The sequence below is a fragment of the Pleurodeles waltl genome, chromosome 7, assembly GCF_031143425.1.
Source record: "Pleurodeles waltl isolate 20211129_DDA chromosome 7, aPleWal1.hap1.20221129, whole genome shotgun sequence".
NCBI lineage: Eukaryota > Metazoa > Chordata > Amphibia > Caudata > Salamandridae > Pleurodeles > Pleurodeles waltl.
In genome coordinates this window covers 595,566,679-595,580,969 of record NC_090446.1, presented here as the reverse complement: position 1 = coordinate 595,580,969, position 14,291 = coordinate 595,566,679, and positions in this window count along the sequence as shown.

The window sequence follows — 14,291 nt, the reverse complement described above, 5'->3', positions numbered from 1 at the left end:
GTTTGAGGCAGCTGTTCTTCATCCATTTGGCGATGGCCTTCATTCCTTCATGGAGGTTGGTCTTGGTGGAGTCCTTGGGGAGGGAGAGGATCAGCTGGGTATAGTCGGCGTATGAGATGATGAGGTTGTGAGAGTGGGCGATGTTATCGAGTGGAGCCATGTAGATGTTGATGAGGGTCCGGCTGAGGGACGAACCTTTGGGTACGCTGCAGATGATTTTGGTGGCTTCAGAGCGGAATGGAGGGAGGTGGACTCTGAATTCTGCTGGTTTGAAAGGAGATGACCCAGTCCAGGGCTCTGTTGCTGATTCCTGCATTACTGAGGCGTGTGCGTAGGGTGTGGTGGCAGACGGTGTCGAACGCGGCTGAGAGGTCCAGGAGGATGAGGGCTGTGGTTTTGCCACTGTCCAGTATGGTTCTGATGTCGTCGGAGGCGGCGATGAGGGCAGTTTCGGTGCTGTGGTTGCTGCGGAATCCGGATTGGGAAGGGTGCTGTTCTCCTCGAAGAAGTGGGTCAGTTGTCTGTTGACAGCCTTCTCGATTACTTGCCGGGAAGGGGAGCAGGGAGATAGGCCGGACATTCTTGAGGTCCTTTGGAGCTTGCTTTGTTGAGAATGTGGTGAGGGCAGGGGTCGGGTGGTGAGCCGGAGTGAATGGTGTCCATGATTTCGATGGTGTCGGGGGTCCAGGAGAGCAGGAGGCTGGTCAGTGGTGAGTCTGTGGTTGGTTGTGGGGAGGGCCTGAGCTGAGTGCTGAAGCTGTTGTGGATGTCTGCGATCTTGCAGTGGAAGTAGGAGGCTAGGGAGTCACACAGGTCTTGTGATGGTGGGATGTTGTTGGCATTGGAGCCGGATAGTTCCTTCATGATGTTAACAACGCACACAGCCACAAGGAGCTCTTTGTTGATGCGTTCTTTGAAGGCGGTTCTCTTGGCGGTTTGGATGAGTTGGTGGTGTCTGCGGATGTGTTTTTGAAGGCTGTGTGGTTGTCCAGTGTCTGATCTTGGCGCCACTTCTTTTCAAGTCTCCGGCATGTCTGCTTGGATTCGTGGAGAGCGGCAGTAAACCAGAAGGCCTTTCTGTCGGTGCGTCTGTTGGAGGGATTTTTGATCGGGCAAGAGTGTTTGCTCAGGTGTCGATCCATTGCCTGAAGTTGCGGGCAGCTGTGTCAGTGGTGTCGATGGGTAGGTTCTGGGGTAGGGTTGTGATTAGTTGGTCTTCGGTGATCTTGTTCCATCTGCGGTGAGATTGATGGTGTGTTGTGGGTTTCTTGAAGGAGAAGTGGATGCTGCGGTGATCTGTCCAGTGGAGTTCAGTGGTGTGGCTGAAGGAAACGTGTTTACTGGCGGAGAAAATTGGGTCGAGTGTGTGTCCTGCGGAGGCGGTTGGTGTCGTGACGAGCTGTTTGAGGCCGAGGTTGGAGAGTTTGTCAAACAGGGTGGTGGTGGTGGTGGTGGTGGTGGTGGTGGTGGTGGTGGTGGTGGTGGTGTCGTTGGTGGTGGTGTCGTTGGTGTTCTCGAGGTGGAAGTTTAAATCCCCAAGGAGTATGTAGTCAGTCGATGCAAAAGCGTGTGTGCTGATGTCAGTGAATGAGTCACTGAACTGCTGTCTGGGGCCGGGGCCTGTAGACGATGGTCCCTCGGAGGGTGGTGTTTGGGTCAGTGTGGATCTGGAAGTGCAGGTGTTCGGCGGTGCTGAGGGTGTCTTTGATGCTGGTCGTGATCCTGAGGGTGTTCTTGTGGAGGAAGGCGGTGCCTCCTCCTGGTTTATTGGCGCGGACCCTGCGGATGATCTTGTAGCCATCCGCTGAGGAGGGTTTCATCCAGGTCTCTGTCAGGAAGGCGATGTCTGGGGAAGCAGAGTCGATAAAATTCCATAATTCTAGTGCATGTTTGTGGACGGAGTGGGTGTTGAGAAGGATACATCTGAGATGGTTGCATCCTGCCTTGGTGGGTGGGTTGTTGGTGTGGATGCTGGTAAAGGTGCAGTTCCAGCAGGAGAAGGGTCAGTGGGTGGTCTGTGGGGATGCTTGAAGGCAGGCGGGGGAGCGGCCAGTGTTGAGGGCCAAGTGCTAAGGGTTCTGGCGCTGGGCGCGATCCAGGCACAGATGGGCTTGCCTTTGATGCGCCATTAAGTAGGGGGGGGGGAGGAGAGGACAGCTGGGAGGCGGGAGAAAATGGTGCACAAAAAAAGTGGGTGGGCCGCGGGGGCAGTGGCGGCGGGAGTCCAGCGTGAGGAAGCTGGGGGGGTGGGGCTGCAGGGGCAGCAGTGGCGGGGGAGAGAGAGAGTGGAGGGAAAGTCAGAAAAAGTGCAGGAAAGAGTAAAAGGCAAAAGAAAGCGAGTCAAAAAGGGCACACAGGAGAGCGAATGGCAGCAGGGGCACGGGTGGGGGGGGGGCAGACACTGAGAGAGCACACGGACAGAGGCAGGAAAGCAGAGCTCTCCCACTAGACACCTGGGATGAGGGGCAGGCAGAAGCCTGCGGGTGGTGGAGGGTTGGTAGCTGTGTCTAAAAATCTCTATAGAAATTGCTTGGGGAAAAGTGTTTTGGGACCCCACCTCTTTTCCTTGGCCCCTGCTTGAATGATCATCCCAATACTTTCAAGACAGCACATGAACTGAGAGGCAAACTAGTTTTCAAAATTGTGTAGAGTCGTCAAATGGCGCCAAAGTTGTAGACAAAACCTAGTTTCTATAGGAAAAGTGTTTTAACTATATATATATATATATATATGTTCGATGGCATGTGTAGCTGCAGATACACATGCTGTGCACATCCCGCCATCTGGTGTTGGGCTCGGAGTGTTACAAGTTGTTTTTCTTCGAAGAAGTCTTTTCGAGTCACGAGACCGAGGGACTCCTCCCATTTCGACTCCATTGCGCATGGGCGTCGACTCCATCTTAGATTGTTTTTTTTCCGCCATCGGGTTCGGACGTGTTCCTTTTCGCTCCGGGTTTCGGGTCGGAAAGTTAGTTAGAATCTCGGAAAAATCGTCGGTATTGTTTGCGTTCGGTATCGGGTTAGTTACAACAGATCGACACCGAATTAAGAAGAGCTCCGGTGGCCCTTTGGGGTTTTTTGTCGATCCCCCGTCGGGGCCTGGTCGGCCCAGCCACGTGTCTCTTCAAGGCTGATGGAACGGACCCCATTCCGCTTCTGTCCAAAATGCCATAACAAGTATCCATATACAGATCAACACCTGGTCTGTAACTTGTGTTTGTCACCAGAACACAAGGAGGATACTTGTGAGGCCTGTCGAGCGTTTCGGTCCCGGAAGACACTCAGGGACCGAAGAGCCAGAAGACTACAGATGGCGTCGGCGCCGACAGGACAAGGGCGTTTCGAAGAGGAGGAAGAAACATTCTCCAACCAGGAATCGGACTCGGAGGAGGTTGATCCCGAAGAAACACCGAAAACTGTGAGTAAGACGTTGAAGCAGAGAACTCACGAGAAGACCGCTAAAGCCCAGGGGACGCCACCGCCAACAGGCCATGGCTTAACCCGAAAAATAGGTGACCGTCCATCGGCACCGAAAAAGGGCGAGCTGGTGTCGAAGTCATCCGACTCCGGTCGAGATACCGGCACACAGCACTCTCGGGTCCGAGATAGCGGGTCCGAGAAGATTCGGCATCGAGACAGCGGCACCGAAATGGCTCGGCATCGAGAAGGCACGACGCCGAAAATAAAAAAGGTTTAGTCCGAGCCGAAAAAGACTGTCGAAAAGGTTTCGGTACCGAAACATCCGGCCTCTGAACCGAAAAGTAGTTCCTATTCAGAGGAACAAGGACTGTCCTCACAAATGAAGACACACCGATTTCAACAACAATTAGAGATAATAGAGCCAGATCACACACAAAGAAGGCTCTTTATTCAAAAAGATACGGGGAAGATCAGCACTCTTCCTCCGATCAAGATGAAACGTAAACTTGCCTTCCAAGACAAGGACAAACAGCCACATGCAAAGGTGGCTAATCAAGTGACACCACCACCATCCACACATCACTATCCACCACCATCACCTGTAGCCACTCCACCAATGATGCAATCACCAACTCATATGGGAATGAGTCAAGATGACCCTGACGCATGGGACCTTTATGACGCACCAGTGTCAGATAATAGCCCTGAATGCTATCCAGCAAGACCATCGCCACCAGAGGATAGTACAGGCTACGCTCAAGTGGTATCGAGCTGCAGCATTTCACAGTGTCAGCCTTCATTCAGAACCCATTGAAGACGACTTTCTTTTTAATACACTGTCGTCTACACACAGACAATATCAAAGTCTTCCAATGTTACCCGGAATGCTCAAACACTCCAAACAAGTGTTTGAAGAACCTGTCAAGGGGAGAGCCATTACTCCAAGAGTAGATAAAAAATATAAAGCGCCACCAACAGACCCAGTGTACATCACACAAAAGCTAACACCAGATTCTGTTGTAGTGGGAGCAGCGCGCAAAAGAGCCAACTCACATTCTTCTGGAGATGCACCGCCCCCAGATAAAGAAAGTAGAAAATTCGATGCAGCAGGCAAAAGGGTGGCGGCACAGGCAGCAAACCAGTGGCGCATTGCAAATTCCCAAGCTTTGTTAGCCAGATATGATAGGGCCCATTGGGATGAGATGCAACACTTTATTGAGCATTTACCAAAAGAGTTCCAAAAAAGAGCGCAGCAAGTGGTAGAAGAGGGACAGAGTATCTCTAATAATCAGATACGGTCAGCAATGGATGCTGCAGACACTGCTGCTAGGACTGTCAACACAGCAGAAACAATAAGGAGACATGCATGGTTGCGTACATCAGGATTTAAACCAGAGATACAGCAAGCTGTGCTAAATATGCCATTCAACGGACAGCAGTTGTTTGGGCCGGAGGTGGACACTGCCATAGAAAAACTTAAAAAAGACACTGAGACGGCCAAAGCCATGGGCGCACTCTACTCCCCGCAGGGCAGAGGCACATTTCGAAAGACACAATTTCGAGGGGGGTTTCGAGGGCAGACCACAGAAGCCACAACCTCACAAACAAAGCCCACTTACCAGAGCCAGTATCAGTGGGGAGGTTTTCGGGGACAATATAGAGGAGGACAATTTCAAAGGAATAGGGGAAAATTCCAAAGTCCCAAAACTCCTCCAAACAAACAGTGACTCCAAGATCACAAAACCCCAACACGTAACACCTGTGGGGGGGGAGACTAACCAAGTTTTACACACATTGGGAGGAAATAACAACAGACACTTGGGTCTTAGCAATTATCCAGCATGGTTATTGCATAGAATTTCTCAAATTCCCTCCAAACGTCCCACCGAAAACACACAGTATGTCAAAACAACATATAGAGCTTCTAGGACTAGAAGTTCAAGCATTGCTACAAAAAGAAGCAATAGAATTAGTACCAAAACAAGAATTAAACACAGGAGTTTACTCACTGTACTTTCTGATACCCAAAAAAGACAAAACACTCAGACCTATACTAGATCTCAGAACGTTAAATACCTACATCGAATCAGACCACTTTCACATGGTTACTTTACAAGATGTAATCCCACTGCTCAAACAACAAGACTACATGACAACACTAGACTTAAAGGATGCATATTTCCATATACCAATACATCCTTCACACAGAAAGTACCTAAGGTTTGTATTCCAAGGGATACATTACCAATTCAAAGTGTTGCCATTCGGATTTACAACTGCGCCAAGAGTTTTTACAAAATGCCTGGCAGTAGTAGCTGCACATATCAGAAGGCAGCAAATACATGTGTTCCCGTACCTGGACGATTGGTTAATCAAAACCAACACGCAAAAACGGTGTTCACAACACACAAAATATGTCATAGAAATCCTACACAAACTAGGTTTCTCAATCAACTACGCAAAATCACACCTTCTGCCGTGTCAAACACAGCAATACTTGGGAGCAACAATCAACACAGCAAAAGGGATTGCCACTCCAAGTCCACAAAGAGTTCAAACATTTCACAATGTAATACAAGCCATGTATCCAAAACAAAGGATACAAGTCAAAATAGTAATGAAACTACTAGGCATGATGTCTTCATGCATAGCCATTGTCCCAAATGCAAGGTTGCACATGCGGCCCTTACAACAGTGCCTAGCATCACAATGGTCACAAGCACAGGGTCAGCTTCTAGATCTGGTGTTGATAGACCGCCAAACATACATCTCGCTACAATGGTGGAACAGTATAAATTTAAACCAAGGGCGGCCTTTCCAAGACCCAGTGCCACAATACGTGATAACGACAGATGCTTCCATGACAGGGTGGGGAGCACACCTCAATCAGCACAGCATCCAAGGACAATGGGACATACAGCAAAGACAGTTTCACATAAATCACTTAGAACTGTTAGCGGTATTTCTAGCGATGAAAGCATTTCAACCCATAATAACCCACAAATACATTCTTGTCAAAACCGACAACATGACAACAATCTATTACCTAAACAAACAGGGCGGGACACACTCGACACAGTTGTGTCTCCTGACACAGAAAATATGGCATTGGGTGATTCACTACCACATTCGCCTAATAGCACAATTTATTCCAGGAATTCAGAATCAGTTAGCAGACAATCTCTCTCGAGATCACCAACAGATCCACAAATGGGAAATTCACCCCCAAATACTGAACACTTACTTTCAAATGTGGGGAACACCACAAATAGATCTATTTGCAACAAAGGAAAACTCAAAATGCCAAAACTTCGCATCCAGGTACCCACAACATCAGTCTCAGGGCAATGCGCTATGGATGAACTGGTCAGGGATATTTGCGTACGCTTTTCCCACTCCTTCCATATCTAGTAAACAAGTTGAGTCAAAACAAACTCAAACTCATACTAATAGCACCAACTTGGGCAAGACAACCTTGGTACACAACACTACTGGACCTCTCAGTAGTACCTCATGTCAAACTACCAAACAGACCAGATCTGTTAACACAACACAGACAACAAATCAGGCATCCAAATCCAGCATCGATGAATCTAGCAATTTGGCTCCTGAAATCCTAGAATTCGGACACTTACACCTCACACAAGAATGTATGGAGGTCATAAGACAAGCTAGGAGGCCTACCACTAGACACTGCTATGCAAATAAGTGGAAAAGATTTGTTTATTACTGCCATAATAATCAAATTCAACCCTTACACGCATCCGCAAAAGATATAGTAGGATACTTACTACATTTGCAGAAGTCAAAACTAGCTTTCTCTTCCATAAAAATACATCTTACTGCAATTTCAGCTTACCTGCAAATTACGCACTCAACTTCATTATTTAGGATACCAGTCATAAAAGCATTTATGGAAGGCCTAAAGAGAATTATACCACCAAGAACACCACCAGTGCCTTCATGGAACCTCAACATTGTATTAACACGACTCATGGGTCCACCTTTTGAGCCCATGCACTCTTGTGAAATGCAATACTTAACGTGGAAAGTTGCATTTTTAATTGCCATCACATCTCTAAGAAGAGTGAGTGAAATTCAAGCATTTACCATACAAGAACCATTTATTCAAATACATAAAAATAAAGTAGTTCTACGGACAAATCCTAAATTTTTGCCAAAAGTAATATCACCGTTCCACTTGAATCAAACGGTAGAATTACCAGTGTTCTTCCCACAGCCAGATTCTGTAGCTGAAAGAGCACTACATACATTAGACATCAAAAGAGCACTAATGTACTACATTGACAGAACAAAACTAATTAGAAAAACAAAACAACTATTTATTGCCTTTCAAAAACCTCATACAGGAAATCCAATTTCAAAACAAGGCATTGCTAGATGGATAGTTAAGTGCATTCAAACCTGCTATCTTAAAGCTAAAAGAGAGCTGCCTATTACACCAAAGGCACACTCAACCAGAAAGAAAGGTGCTACCATGGCCTTTCTAGGAAATATTCCAATGAACGAAATACGTAAGGCAGCAACATGGTCTACGCCTCATACATTTACCAAGCACTACTGTGTAGATGTGTTAACTTCACAACAAGCCACAGTAGGTCAAGCGGTACTACGAACATTATTTCAAACAACTTCAACTCCTACAGGCTGAACCACCGCTTTTGGGGAGATAACTGCTTACTAGTCTATGCACAGCATGTGTATCTGCAGCTACACATGCCATCGAACGGAAAATGTCACTTACCCAGTGTACATCTGTTTGTGGCATTAGTCGCTGCAGATTCACATGCGCCCACCCGCCTCCCCGGGAGCCTGTAGCCGTTTAGAAGTTGATCTTGAACATTTGTTAATTTGTAAATATATTACTTTAAACTTCATTATGTACATACGTATTCACTCCATTGCATGGGCACTATTACTAGCATACACAACTCCTACCTCACCCTCTGCGGGGAAAACAATCTAAGATGGAGTCGACGCCCATGCGCAATGGAGTCGAAATGGGAGGAGTCCCTCGGTCTCGTGACTCGAAAAGACTTCTTCAAAGAAAAACAGCTTGTAACACTCCGAGCCCAACACCAGATGGCGGGATGTGCACAGCATGTGAATCTGCAGCGACTAATGCCACGAACAGATGTACACTGGGTAAGTGACATTTTCCATATGTTTGATGGCATGTGTAGCTGCAGATACACATGCTGTGCATTATCCTGCCATCTAGTGTTGGGCTCAAAGTGTTACAAGTTGTTTTTCTTCGAAGAAGTCTTTTCGAGTCACGAGACCGAGGGACTCCTCCCTTTCGGCTCCATTGTGCATGGGCGTCGACTCCATCTTAGATTGTTTTCTTTCCGCCATCGGGTTCGGACGTGTTCCTCTTCGCTCCGTATTTAGATTCGAGAAAGTTAGTTAGTTATCAGAAAATTTGACGGTATTGTTCGCGCTCGGTACCGGTTTAGTGTTAGCACATCGACACCGAAGAAAGAAGCGCTCCGGCGGCCCTTCGGGGCTTCCACTCTCCAGCGGGGCCTGGTCGGCCCGACCGCATCCATCTTCAAACCTCATGGACCAGAACCCCTTCCGCTTCTGCCCCAATTGCCACGCAAAGTATCCTTATACAGACCAACACTTGGTCTGTAATCTGTGTTTATCTCCGGAACACAGGGAGGATACTTGCGAGGCCTGTCGGGCATTTCGATCCAAGAAAACACTACGAGATCGAAGAGCTCGAAGACTCCAGATGGCATCGACACCGGCCGAGCAGATCGACGTCGAGGAAGAGGAGAAATTCTCCATTCGAGATTCGGACTCGGACGAGTCCGAAAGTGAGCAGCCGAAACAGCAACAAACTGTGAGTAAACCGGCCCCGGCAAAGACTCACTCAAAGATAATAAAGGCCAAGGGGATGCCACCGCCAACAGGCCATGGCTTAACCCGAAAACACGGGGACCAAACATTGGCACCGAAAAAGGCCTCCCAGCAGCCGAAGACATCCGACTCCGTGCGAGATACCGGCTCCGAACCATCTTGGCACCGAGAGTTCGGCACCCCTAAAGTCAAGAAGGTTTCCTACAAAACGCTTCGGTGCCGAAACATGCAGCCTCGGAGCTGAAACCAGGCTCCTATACAGAAGAGCAAGGGCTTTCAACTGAGTTGCAAGGGCACAGATTTGAACAAGAACTGGGCATGGGAGAGCCAGACCATACCCAGAGGAGGTTGCACATACAAAAGGACACGGGGAAAATTCAAACTCTTCCTCCAATAAAAATCAAGCGAAAGCTAGCATTCCAGGAGACGAAAATGCAGCCAAAAGTGAAAGTGGCTAAAGAGAAAACACTACCAAGGTTCTCGCCACAGCAATCTCCATTACATTCGCCACACCTGTCCCCAGTAGCAACACCCCCAATGATGCAGTCGCCGACACACACGGGGATGACCCGGATGCATGGGACTTGTATGATGCACCGGTCTCAGACAATAGTCCTGATTGCTACCCGGCAAGGCTGTCACCACCTGATGACAGCACTGCATATATGCAGGTGGTTTCAAGGGCAGCTACATTCCATATTGTAGCAATGCATGCAGAGCCCATAGAGGACAAATTTTAGTTTAACACCTTGTCATCTACTCACAGCTCATACCAAAGTTTGCCAATGCTGCCAGGCATGTTAAAACACGCCAAACAAGTGTTCCAGGACCCAGTAAAAGGCAGAGCCATCACGCCTAGGGTTGAGAAGAAATATAAACCTCCCCCAACAGACCCTGTGTTTATCACACAACAATTAACTCCTGATTCGGTGGTAGTGGGAGCAGCCCGAAAGAGGGCAAACTCCCAATCCTATCCTCAGGAGACGCACCACCGCCCGACAAGGAAAGTCGGAAATTCGATGCAGCAGGCAAGAGGGTGGCAGCACAGGCAGCCAATCAATGGCGGATTGCCAATTCTCTGGCTCTACTGGCTCGATACGACATGGCACATTGGGATGAAATGCAACATCTCATTCAGCACCTTCCCAAAGAGTACCAAAAACGTGCCCAACAGGTTGTTGAGGAAGGTCAAACTATTTCTAACAACCAAATAAGGTCGGCTATGGACTCGGAAGACACGGCGGCAAGGACAGTGAACACTGCAGTAACCATTTGTAGGCACGCATGGTTACGGAGCTCCGGATTTAAGCCAGAAATCCAGCAGGCTGTGCTGAATATGCCGTTCAACCAAGAACAATTGTTTAGAAAAACTCAAAAAGGACACGGACACGGCCAAAGCCATGGGCGCGCTCTACTCCCCACAGAGCAGTGGCACTTTTAGAAAGCTTCACTTTGGGGGGGGGGCTTCATCCCCAAACCACAGAGCCTTCCACCTCACAAGTCAGACCCACATATCGGGGCCAGTATCAGAGAGGCGGTTTTCGAGGACAATATAGGGATGGACAATTCCCTAAAGCAAGCGGGAAATTCCAGAGCCCAAAAACCCCACAAATCAAACAGTGACTTCAATGTCACAAACCCCCACCACTCAACACCAGTAGGGGGAGACTTACCGCATATTACCACAACTGGGAACACATAACTATGGACGCATGGGTCCTAGCCATTATCCAACATGGTTATTGCATTGAATTCCTACAATTGCCACCAGATGTGCCTCCAAGAGCACACAATATGTCCAAACAACACTTAGACCTGTTACAACTAGAAGTCCAAGCATTGTTACAAAAACAAGCAATCGAACTAGTGCCCAACCATCAAAAAGGAACAGGTGTCTACTCCCTGTATTTCCTAATTCCAAAGAAAGACAAAACTCTGAGACCCATATTAGACCTCAGAACACTGAATCTTTACATCAAATCAGATCACTTTCACATGGTGACACTTCAAGACGTGATTCCCTTGCTCAAAAAACAAGACTACATGTCAACATTAGATCTCAAGGATGCTTATTTCCACATACCCATACATCCTTCCCACAGGAAATACTTAAGGTTTGTAATCCAAGGCGTGCATTACCAATTCAAAGTGTTACCATTCGGGATAACAACAGCCCCAAGGGTATTCACAAAATGCCTTGCAGTAGTAGCCGTTCATATCAGGAGACAGCAAATGCACGTATTCCCTTACTTGGACGATTGATTAATAAAAACCAGCACTCAGCAACAGTGTCTTCTACACACACAATACGTCATAAAAAACCTACACAAACTAGGGTTCTCTCTAAGCTACCAAAAACCACATCTACAACCGTGCCAAATACAACAATATTTAGGAGCAACAATCGACACACAAAAGGCGATTGCCACTCCAAGTCCACAAAGAGTACAAGCCTTCCAAAATATAATGTTAAACATGTACCCAAACCAGCACTATCAAGTGAGGTTTGTAATGAAACTTCTAGGCATGATGTCTTCATGCATGGCCATTGTCCCAAACGCAAGACTACACATGCGGCCCCTACAACAGTGCCTAGCAAAGCAATGGACCCAAGCACAGGGTCAACTCCAAGATCTAGTGTTGATAGACCGCCAGACACACTTCTCGCTTCAATGGTGGAACCCTATAAATTTAAACCGAGTGCGGCCATTCCAAGACCCAGTACCTCAATACGTGATCACAACAGATGCGTCCATGATGGGGTGGGGAGCACACCTTTACCAGCACAGTATAAAGGGACATTCACCAAAAACAACTGCATATAAATCATTTAGAACTGTGAGCAGTGTTTCTAGCATTGAAAGTATTTCAACCACTAATAACCCACAAACACATTCTTCTCAAAACAGACAACATGACAACAATGTATTACCTAAACAAACAAGGAGGGACACACTCGTCACAACTGTGTCTCTTAGCACAAAAGGTTTGGCATTGGGCGATTCACAATCACATTCGCCTAATAGCACAGTACATCCCAGGGATTCAAAACCAGTTGGCCGACAATCTCAGTCGAGATCACCAACAAACACACGAATGGGAAATTCATCCCCAGATACTACAAAATTACTTTCTACGCTGGGGAACACCAGAAATAGACCTATTCGCAACAAAAGAAAACGCAAAATACCAAGACTTCCAGGTATCCACACCCTCAGTCCAAGGGCAATGCGTTATGGATGAGTTGGTCAGGGATATTTGCTTACGCTTTTCCCCCTCTCCCACTCCTTCCTTATCTGGTAAACAAATTGAGTCAAAACAAACTCAAACTAATACTAATAGCACCAACCTGGGCACGCCAACCGTGGTACACAACACTAGACCTGTCAGTAGTACCTCATATCAAATTACCAAACAGACCAGATCTGTTAACTCAACACAAACAGATCAGACACCCGAATCCAGCATCGCTCAATCTAGCAATCTGGCTCCTGAAGTCTTAGAATTTGGACATTTAGACCTTACACAAGAATGTATGGAAGTTATTAAACAAGCTAGAAAACCTACTACAAGACATTGTTACGCAAACAAATGGAAAAGATTTGTTTATTACTGCCATAATAATCAAATTCAGCCACTACATGCTTCCGCAAAAAACATTGTAAGCTACTTAATACACTTATACAAAAATCTAAACTAGCTTTTTCTTCTATTAAAATACATCTCACAGCAATATCTGCCTATTTGCAAACTACACATTCAACATCACTTTTTAGAATCCCAGTCATCAAAGCATTTATGGAGGGATTAAAAAGAATCATACCCCCGAGAACACCACCAGTCCCCTCGTGGAACCTCAATATTGTGTTAACACGACTCATGGGACCACCATTTGAACCCATGCACTCTTGTGCAATGCAATACTTAACTTGGAAAGTAGCCTTCCTGATAGCTATCACATCTCTTAGAAGAGTAAGTGAAATACAAGCATTTACTATACAAGAACCCTTTATACAAATACATAAACATAAAGTGGTTCTCCGTACAAATCCCAAATTCTTACCAAAAGTTATATCACTGTTCCACCTAAACCAAACAGTGTAACTCCCAGTTTTTTTTCCCCACAACCAGACTCAGTAGCCGAAAGAGTATTACATACGTTAGACATTAAAAGAGCACTAATGTATTACATTGATAGAACAAAACAGTTTCGCAAAACAAAACAATTGTTTGTAGCCTTCCAAAAACCTCATGCAGGAAATCCAATATCCAAACAAGGCATTGCCAGAAGGATAGTGAAATGTATTCAGACCTGCTATATCAAAGCAAAAAGAGATCTACCTATTACACCAAAGGCGCACTCCACTAGGAAAAAAGGCGCCACAATGGCTTTTCTAGGAAATATACCTATGACAGAGATCTGTAAGGCAGCCACATGGTCTACGCCTCATACATTCACAAAACATTACTGTGTAGATGTGTTAACAACACAACAAGCCACAGTAGGACAGGCTGTATTACGAACATTATTTCAAACAACTTCAACTCCTACAGGCTAAGCCACAGCTTTTGGGGAGATTATTGCTTACTAGTCTATGCACAGCATGTGTATCTGCAGCTACACATGCCATCGAACGGAAAATGTCACTTACCCAGTGTACATCTGTTCGTGGCATGAGATGCTGCAGATTCACATGCGCCCTCCCGCCTCCCCGGTAGCCTGTAGCCGTTATAAGTTGGATGAAACTTGTAAATTTGTAAATATATACTATTTTTTAGACACATTATGTACATACATACTTACTCCATTGCATGGGCACCTTTACTATATACACAACTCCTACCTCACCCTCTGCGGGGAAAACAATCTAAGATGGAGTCCACGCCCATGCGCAATGGAGCCGAAAGGGAGGAGTCCCTCGGTCTCGTGACTCGAAAAGACTTCTTCGAAGAAAAACAACTTGTAACACTCTGAGCCCAACACTA